The sequence below is a fragment of the Myotis davidii genome, unplaced genomic scaffold (assembly GCF_000327345.1).
Source record: "Myotis davidii unplaced genomic scaffold, ASM32734v1 scaffold520, whole genome shotgun sequence".
Classification (NCBI taxonomy): Eukaryota; Metazoa; Chordata; class Mammalia; order Chiroptera; family Vespertilionidae; genus Myotis; species Myotis davidii.
In genome coordinates, this window is record NW_006292908.1 from 2722756 (window position 1) to 2731521 (window position 8766).

At 46.8% G+C, this 8766-nt stretch overlaps 1 protein-coding gene and 1 long non-coding RNA gene across 3 annotated transcripts in view; one reads left to right on the plus strand and one right to left on the minus strand.

The window, feature by feature from the left end:
• The window catches only part of MAPRE2 (microtubule associated protein RP/EB family member 2), a 115843-nt gene that overhangs the window by 97206 nt on the left and 9871 nt on the right, over positions 1-8766 (plus strand). The gene's annotated exons all lie outside the window — the stretch shown is intronic.
• Positions 4213-8766, minus strand: part of LOC107183508 — a 63163-nt gene continuing 58609 nt past the window's right edge. The window contains exon 4 of the long non-coding RNA XR_001514298.1: positions 4213-5140. This is a non-coding gene — a long non-coding RNA (uncharacterized LOC107183508). The remainder of the gene's footprint in view (positions 5141-8766) is intronic.

An 8766-nucleotide genomic window follows, 5' to 3' on the forward strand; every position in this document is an offset into this window, starting at 1 on the left:
CCTGCTGATTTCATTGCTCGTCAGACTGGAGAATTTTCTTTAGCATTTCTTAAAGAACAGGTCCAGTGGCAATCAATTCTTTAAGTTTCTTTCTGTAAATATCTTTATTTCACCTTCATTCTTGAAGAATATTTCCCCAGACAAAGAATGCAGGCTAGTCTTTCTCTTTCTTTAAGCATTTAAAGCTGTTGTTCATTGCCTGTGGCCTCCAGAGATAAGAAGAGCATACTCATTCTAATCCTTCTCCTTATATAACATGTCATTTTGCTCTGAAGTCAAGTTTCTCTATCTTTGGCTCCCGTTGGTGTGGCTGTGATGTGCCTAATCATGGTTTTCTTTGAATTTATCTTGCTTTGGAGTTCATTAAACATCTTAAATCTGCAAGTTTATGTTTCTTACCATATTTGGTAGGTTTTCAGGCATTATTTTTTCAAATATTTTTTTTAGCTCCACTCTATCTTATCCTTCTGGGACTCCTTTTATCTGGATGTTGGAACTTTTGAAATTATCCCACAGGTCCCTGTGGTGCTTTACCAGGATTCATTCTCTCTCTCTCTTTCTCTCTCTCTCTCTAAATTTTAGGGGTTTTTTTGTTTTTTTGTTTTTTTTAAATATATTTTATTGATCTTCCACAGAGAGGAAGGGAGAGAAACAGAGAGCCAGAAACATCGATGAGAGAGAAACATCGATCAGCTGACTCCTGCACATCTCCCACTGGGGATGTGCCCGCAACCCAGGCACATGCCCTTGACCGGAATCGAACCTGGGACCCTTCAGTCCACAAGCCGACGCTCTATCCACTGAGCCAAACCGGTTTCGGCTAAATTTTAGTTTTCAATTACAGTTCAGATTCAGTATTGTTTTTTATTAATTTCAGTTACAGCATAGGGGTTAGACAGCCATATACTTTATGTTTTCTCCCCAATCTTTTCAGTACCCCCGGCACCGTACATAGTTATTACAATATAAGTGGCCCAGTGTATGGATTCATGCACATTGAAAGGAAATTAATTAGAAGAAATATTTTAATATCACTATTCACCCTTTCTCTATAATAGAAGTGTCAGAGATGAAAGAAAATTATTGAAATGTATATGAAAATAATATATAAATTGATTAATAATAAACAGTAACAACATGATATAACAACAGCAAAGACATACTATAACAACAACAAAGACATGATATAAAAACAAGTGATGATAAATCTAGTACCATTACAAAGGCCCCATTTACTATTAAGATTTCTCAGTAGCATGATGATTGCACCTACTTTCAATTTTAGTTTATGACATGGCATTCCCGAAGGAGTAATACTATTAAGAAATTCAATGGGAAAATTTTCCTTTTCGGCATCATCCGTTGAATCAATAGAATCATCACTCAAATAGGTGTGAACATCTCCATCAAGTATATCCAAAATTTCTTCACTTAATTTATGAACGTGTTCATTTTTAGGACAAAAAATCGCACGTTTAGGACAAAGAATCACACGTTTAGAAAAACAACCAAATTCATGATCGACAGTGACAGATCGAAACACAAACATGCGATTAGCACCTGTGAGAGCTTTATATGTTTCGCGCACATGCAAGTCAACTTTTATGTATATAGAATAAACTTTATTCTTGTTCTTTCGCCCCATTTCTTTTGGAGCCGCTGGTTTTTCTGAGGTCTGAGGATCTCTACAGGACTTGACCAGCCCCCCTCAGCCCAAGTTATATATATATATATATATATATATAAATAAATTGATTATATCCCCTATGTTGTACTTTGCATATACCATAAAGTACTCATACAACTCAATGCCAAGAAAACAATTTAATTAAAAAGTGGGCAGAGGACCTGAGTAGACACTTCTCCAAAGAGGGCATAGTACAGATGGCCAATAAGCATGTGAAAAGATGCTATTATCACTAATCATCAGAGAGATGCACATTAAAACACAATAAGATATCACCTCATACCTGTCAAAATGTCTATCATCAATAAATCGACAAACAATAAGTGTTGGTGAGGATGTATAGAAAAGGAAATCCTCTTGCACTATTGGTGGAAGTGCAGTTTGTTGTAGCCACTGTGGAAAACAGGATGGAGGTTCCTCAAAAAAAATGCAACTGCCCTATGAGCCAGCGATTCCACTTTTAGGTATATACCTGAAAAAAAATACTAGTTTGAAAAGATAGATGCACCCCTAAGTTCATTTCAGTGTTATTTACAATAGCCAAGATACAGAAGCAACCCAAGTGCCCATCAATTAGATAAAAATGCTGAGGTACATACCTATAATGGACTACTACTCAGCCATAAAAAAGAAGGAAATCTTACCACTTGCATCAGCATGGATGGACTTAGATATTTTTATGCTAAGTGAAATCAGTCAGACAAATACCATGTGATTTCACTTATATGTGGGATCTAAAGAACAAAATAAACAAAATAGAAACAGACTCATAGTTACAGAGAACCGACTAATGGAGGAGGGTTGGGGGACTGGGTAAAAAATGTGAAGGAATTAGGTACAAATTAGTAGTTGCCTCTATTCTTTAGACTGGATGGTTTCCATTCATGTATCTTCAAATTTACCTATTTTCCTCCATCATCTCCATTGTACTATTGATATTTTTAAAAATTTTCAACTGAGCATGGTTAAGTTAGCTTTACAGTTGCTGTCTGCTAATTCCACCATTCTGACTATCTCACAGTTGTTACATGTTGATTATCTTTTCCTTTGAGAATATGTGACATTTTCCTGGCTTTTTATATGTTGAGTAATTTTGGACTGCATCCTAGACATTGTGATGTCATGTTGTGGAGACTCTGGATTTTGTTATATTACTCCAAAGAGTTTTGATGTTTATTTACTTAACAGGCACTTAACTCAATTAGACTCCAAGTAAAATGTACATAAGAAGTTAAATTCCACTCCAGCCTGTGCCTTTATGCAGGACTTCCTTCTTCTTATCAAGACACAAGTCTTCATTTGCATTTTGAGAATCTCCACCCCTTAAACACAAATATTGTTCTCACTCCACCAAAGCCATTGCTTACTCCAAGAAATGCATGTTCCCATGTCTTCTCTTTAGACGGGGCACAGACTATAATGGCATCCGAGCCCTGTAGGGTAGGCACAGGCACCTTCTTATCCCTCCATGGTCTTCCTATGAAATTGAGCCATGCCTATCGATTCTTACAACTTCCCAGTATGTACCTGCTGATGCCACTATCTCAGTCCCCAGCCACCTAACCATATATTGTACTACCCACATCACTACTTAACTCTTCAAGGATCAAATGTTCATTTTAAGAGATCATGGAATATCGACTCAAAACAAGGAAGAGGTTCCTTTTTCTCACGAATCCCATAATTAGCAAGACACCTTCTCAGGTAGAGGTTAGCCCTCTCCTTCCTGTGTGAAGAGTGTTTCCAACTTTCGTAGATAAATACATAGCTAGCTTCGGGGATAGTTTTCTCCTTAAAGAATAATCGAAACTGCACTTCTCTCCCTGTAATGGCGATAAACCACAGCACAGGATGTGCACCGCTCTGCCCTGCCCGGAGACCGAGTACCTGTGCGTCTCGGGCACTGAGAGGAGCAGAGTCGTGAAGAATGCAGGAGCGTCAGATCGGGGTCTCTGGCACCGCTGCAGAGGGGCCCAGGCTTCGTCCTGGGAAGAGCCGTGCATTTCTCATTCTGTCCCACGTCATCGCTTTCTGAGACGCATCCTTGACAGATGACTGGATAATTCAACCCAAGATTTGAAGCTTGACCGCGTGGTTTGGTCTTGTTTTATGTCGTTCTCTCCTCCCCACGCTATCCTGAAGCTCAGTGAATTCTCACAAACCACCTTCAAATTGCATCGTGTGTGGTGGACGTAAACGCTGTGCTGTGTTGGAAAGGCTTAAACAGAACACATGCTGTTCTCTTTGGGTGGCATTTATTTTAAAAAACAGCAGTAATTTTTAAAAGTTCAAAAACATTCCCATTCGTCCTTGCACCAGACTCTTGGGTGAGGGTTACTGTGTTTTATGGGCGTTCAGAAATGCAGGGTCGGTAAAGCCGCCCGCACCAGGCCTCCGCACAGCTCCAAGCACAGTGTGCACAAAGCCCTGACTACTGAGCCCTAGACGAGTAGGACTCATCTCAGATTTCTTAATCCTTCAACTAAAAGAATTCTCTGTATTTTAAAAAAAAAAGAATTCTCTGAGCGGATGGTCTGGGTGATGGCAAAGTCGAGAGTAAGCCCTTCAGACAAGCTGGCGTGCACTGAAGCGTGCGGGGCTCTGTGCCCACACACAGGGCTTTGCAGAAGGGGCCGGTGGCTGCATTGTTGTCCCGCCTGCACCTGAGAGCAAGCCCTCATGCCCTCTAACAGCATCGGGTCCTTTTGTAACAGCACTGGGTCTCTCTCATTCAGCTGCTCCCTTTATATGCTGAAATATTAATTGGCTCTGCAACTGAAACCCATGTATCACTCTAATGGATCTTCCCTTCTCTCTCCAGAGGTGTAATAACTAGATGTTTGGCCTCTCAGCCTCACGCTAAAACTTGTCAGGCCTCAGAAGGCAGTACTTAGCATTTATCGTTTCCATGAGAATATGAGATCACCGGTGAACCTGACTTTCTTATTACTGGTGCCTCTCTGTGTCGCTTGGTAGGTTGGGTGGGAATAGAAACCAGTTTTGACTTGAAGAATTTTCTAGACTCCCTTTGAATTAGGTGACTGAAAGCTATCAACCAGTTCTGTCTTGTTCAGTCATTGCTTCCCAATGGCTTGATGTGTGGAAGCTTCCTATTCAGTATTTGTTGAGCTGGTTTAAGTGGAATCGCTGCAGTGTCCATTGAGATCAAGCAGAGGCGGTGCTTACACCGACACGAGTGTTTCTGAAATTCTTTCCAATCATCTCCGCCCCCGAGGAGCCCCTTGCACTGTAGCTTAGAAAACAGCTGGTGCGCTGCCCGTAGTCCAGAAAATACTTCTTAAACAACTTCATATTTATTGGATCCTTGCTTTTTTTGGTTAAAGCTTTACTTGAATTCTCATTCATTTAGTCTTTCAGCAAATGGTTGTTAAGGCACAGTAAGAGATTTTGGAGAAATACTGATTCAAGGAAGTTGCAGCCTCCTGAGGAAACCTGACAATAAATAGATAATAACAGTAAAGTGAGGTGAGTGCTGTCGGGCTGTGTAGGAAGACCACGTGAGCTGGTCTTGTGAGTATTCTAGTAAGGGTTTTGGGGGGAAATGAGGCATGACCAAGACTTAATGAATGAGTAGAAGTCAGCCAGGTGAAGGGGATGGAAGGACCACTGCAAGCAGAAGGAGCAGCATGTTGAAGTTGAGAGAGATTGTGTTGTACTCGGTGAAGTGCATTTTGTATGAACTTTGAGAAGTGAGGCTGCAGAGGTGAGCAGGGCCCTTGTATAATGGGTTGAGAGGTCATGTTCATATTCTGTTGCTGCAAAAACAATTACTACAGATCTGTCATCTTAAAACAACACACATGTCTTGTCTAAAGCCCTGGCACAACGTAGCTATGTTCTCTGCTTTAGGGTCTCACTAGGCTGCACTTCACGTATCTGCTGGGGCTGTCGTCTAATCAGAGGCTCAACTGGAGAAGCTCCTTTAAGTTGTTGGGAGTTTTCTGAGGCTGAAGGATTGAGGCTTCTGTTTCTTACAGGCAGCTGATCTCGGTCCTAGAGGCCACCTCGTCGCGAGGGGTTTTTCCAGCTTCAGTACTTACTACATGGCAGCTTGCTCTTCCAGGACAGCAGGGGAAAAGTCATATGTATCGTTCCATAATCATAGGTGCAACGTCCCATCATCCTGCAAGTTACAGGTCCCTCTCACACTATCGGAGAGGGGACCACAAAACGGTGGGAGCACCAGGAGGTAGAGACCATTATGTGTGTGTGTCGGGGGTGGGGGGGTCACCATAGGCTCTATCGGTCACAGAGGTTTACACTTCATCATGGGGACTGTGGGGAGTCGTTGGAAGGTTTTAAGCACAGATTTGCTCTGTGGTATTGAGAACTCGGCTAATCCAGGAGACTAGCTAAGAAGCTGTTGCAGCAAACCATGTAGGAGAGGAGGGTGGCCTAACTAGAGGTGTGGCCATGTGGGTTGTGGAGACATTAAAGAGGTGCTATCAACAAAACCGATGGTGATTGGGCGTGGGAGCAAAAGACAGGGAAGCCAAGGACATGACGGGCAGGCGTCTGGCCTCACGGTTGGTGGAAGCAGAGAACTCAGAGCAGGAGCCACCCGGAGAGGAGGAGAGGCGGTGACTCCAGGCCGGTGGTTCGGGCTCTCAGTTGCCTGAGCTGCAACCTGCCCTGTGGCCTCCGACCACGTCTCTTTGCAAGGGGTTCTGGGTACGATAGTATTAATGGGGACAACTGGCTTAGGACTGTCAGTGCTGAGTCAGCGGGGACTCTGAACATCGTGAAGTAATTAAGGACTGTGTCCCCCCAAATGGCCGTCTCGCTGTGTGAGCTCTTTGCCGAAGGGGCTGCTGTGTGCCAGGACCCCGTGTCATGGTCACTCCTGAGAGTGTATCCAAGGGGGCTGGCTCGGTGCTGCAGCGGACAGGCCAGGGTGCACCCGAGGGTCATCGGGGTTCTGCCGTGTGCTGTTTCGTGGGGGTGAGGGTCCTTACCATTCCTGGAAAGACACTGCTCTGAGAACAGCTTACAAACAGGAATTGTGAACTGAGGTGGTGACTGGTTGGCACCTAACATGCTCTGAAGCACACTTACTTTTCTACCAAGACGTGCGAGGTGTGCAGTCCGTTTATCAAGAGAAATACACGCATGTTCAAGTAACTGTTAAAAGTTAGAATTCTTAATACTTGAGCCGTTTCAAAATGAGTAGTTCTGTCCTGCCTTTTTTACCCCTCACCACCCCCCCCCCCCCCCCCCACCAGAGTGACTCAAGCAGAGCCTGGAAAATACTGGCGAGTCACATGATGGCTAAAAATAAGCACATCGACTCCAGCAGGGACAGTAACCAGGGCAGGAGGCGCTCGCCCCGAAGGCGAAGGCTCACTGGCCTCTGTGCTCCGGTCAGGCCTCCTCCCCTCCCGGGGCAGGCGGGGCAGGAAGGGGAGCCCCAGGCACGTCAGGTCCTGACTCGGGTGCTCACTGCGTGCTCTCCGTGCTCTCGGCAGAGCTGGCCGTGGTTCTGGCAATGCCCCTCGGGCAGTGGACAGCGGCGGGGGGGAGGGACGCGCGTGACAGTGGTGTGGCCACTGCCGGCTTTTCCTCCGTCCTCTCCCCGGAGGCAGGAGCTGTTGCCTTGAGCACAGACGGTCCTGGTTGCTGTTGAGGCTACAAATGCAGGTTGTGCCAGTGGCTGGACTGGGTGCCTGCTCATGGGTGTGCATTAGGGTTTTCTGAGCTCTGCTGCACCGGAAACACAGCTGTGTGAGCGCTCACTGCTCACACCCGGGGCGGCTGCAGGGCCTCCTGCCTGCCCTCACCTGCCCCGTCCGTACCCCCAGGCAGCAGAGGGAGCCTTAGCTGAAGCCAGCCCTGTGCTCAGGCCTGCAGCAGGTCCCCTGGAATGTACCCCGACAGCGCCCTGTGCGGTGTCCTGCTGCCCTACGTGACCTCCTGCACCTCTCAGACCTCTGCCTCCGGCTGCCAGGCCAACCTCTCCCCCTCGGGTCCTTGCTCAGCTCTAACCTCAGGGAGGCCTGGAGGAGTGAGGGGACTCCTGCCCCGGCTGTGCCGTGGGGAGATGTTGGCTTCTCTGAGAAAGGAGCCTTTGAGCCAGGTGCCCCCACACGCCTGTTGTGGATCTGGTGGCCTCACGTCCGGCTGGGCTCCCACCTGGAGGACCGGTGCCCCGACCCCTGGCCCAGGCTGTGGGGCCCCTGGAAGTCCCGTGGGCTCAGTGAAGAGCTGACACTAGAGACCCCTGGTGGGCACCAGGCCTCCCCTGAGTTCCTATTTAAACTGCCCCCACTCCCCTCCCCCCGCCCCCCACATCCTTGCCCTGCTCCTTTCCTCTCCTCCACAGCACTTACCTTCTAGTTTACCAGGCCACGTGCTGAGTTATTACGTTATGCTGGTTAGTTTCCCCCGTTAGAGCGGGAATCCCCCAGGGACAGGCATCTTGGGCGTTTCCTTCCTTGCTTTACCCCCGTGCCTACAGCGTGCAGGTGTGCGATGGGCCCAGTACCCGCTGCTGCGTGGACGGAGTCGGGTGGTTTAAGCACAGGGGCCTGAGCTCCAGCACCTGGGGTGCAGGATAGAGCGTGCGTGGGGTGGGGGACCCTATGCCCCCGAGCCCACTGGTGGGTGAATTTTTCTAAAGACTTTATTTTTTTTAATATATTTTTATTGATTTCAGAGAGGAAGGGAGAGGGGGAGAGAGATAGAAACATCACTGATGAGAATCATTGATTGGCTGCCTCCTGCACGCCCCCTACTGGGGATGGAGCCCACAACCCAGGCATGTGCCCTGGCTGGGAATCTAACTGTGACTTCCAGTTCATAGGCCAGTGCTCAACCACTGAGCCTCACCGGCCTGGCTAAAGTCTCTTGAAATAAAATGAGTTTTGTTTCCTTATTATTCCAGCAGCTTAGATTTTATGTTGCTGGTGTCTGGGAATGGGACCTCTGGGTACTTTTCATCACTGGCTGAGTCAGTCCTGGAAGCTCGCACTTCCTGAGCGTTCACTGTGGGCACGGTCTCGTGTACCAGCTTCCCACCTGTTAACTCGCACTCCTCCCAGCTCTGGGAGGTGGGCACCGCT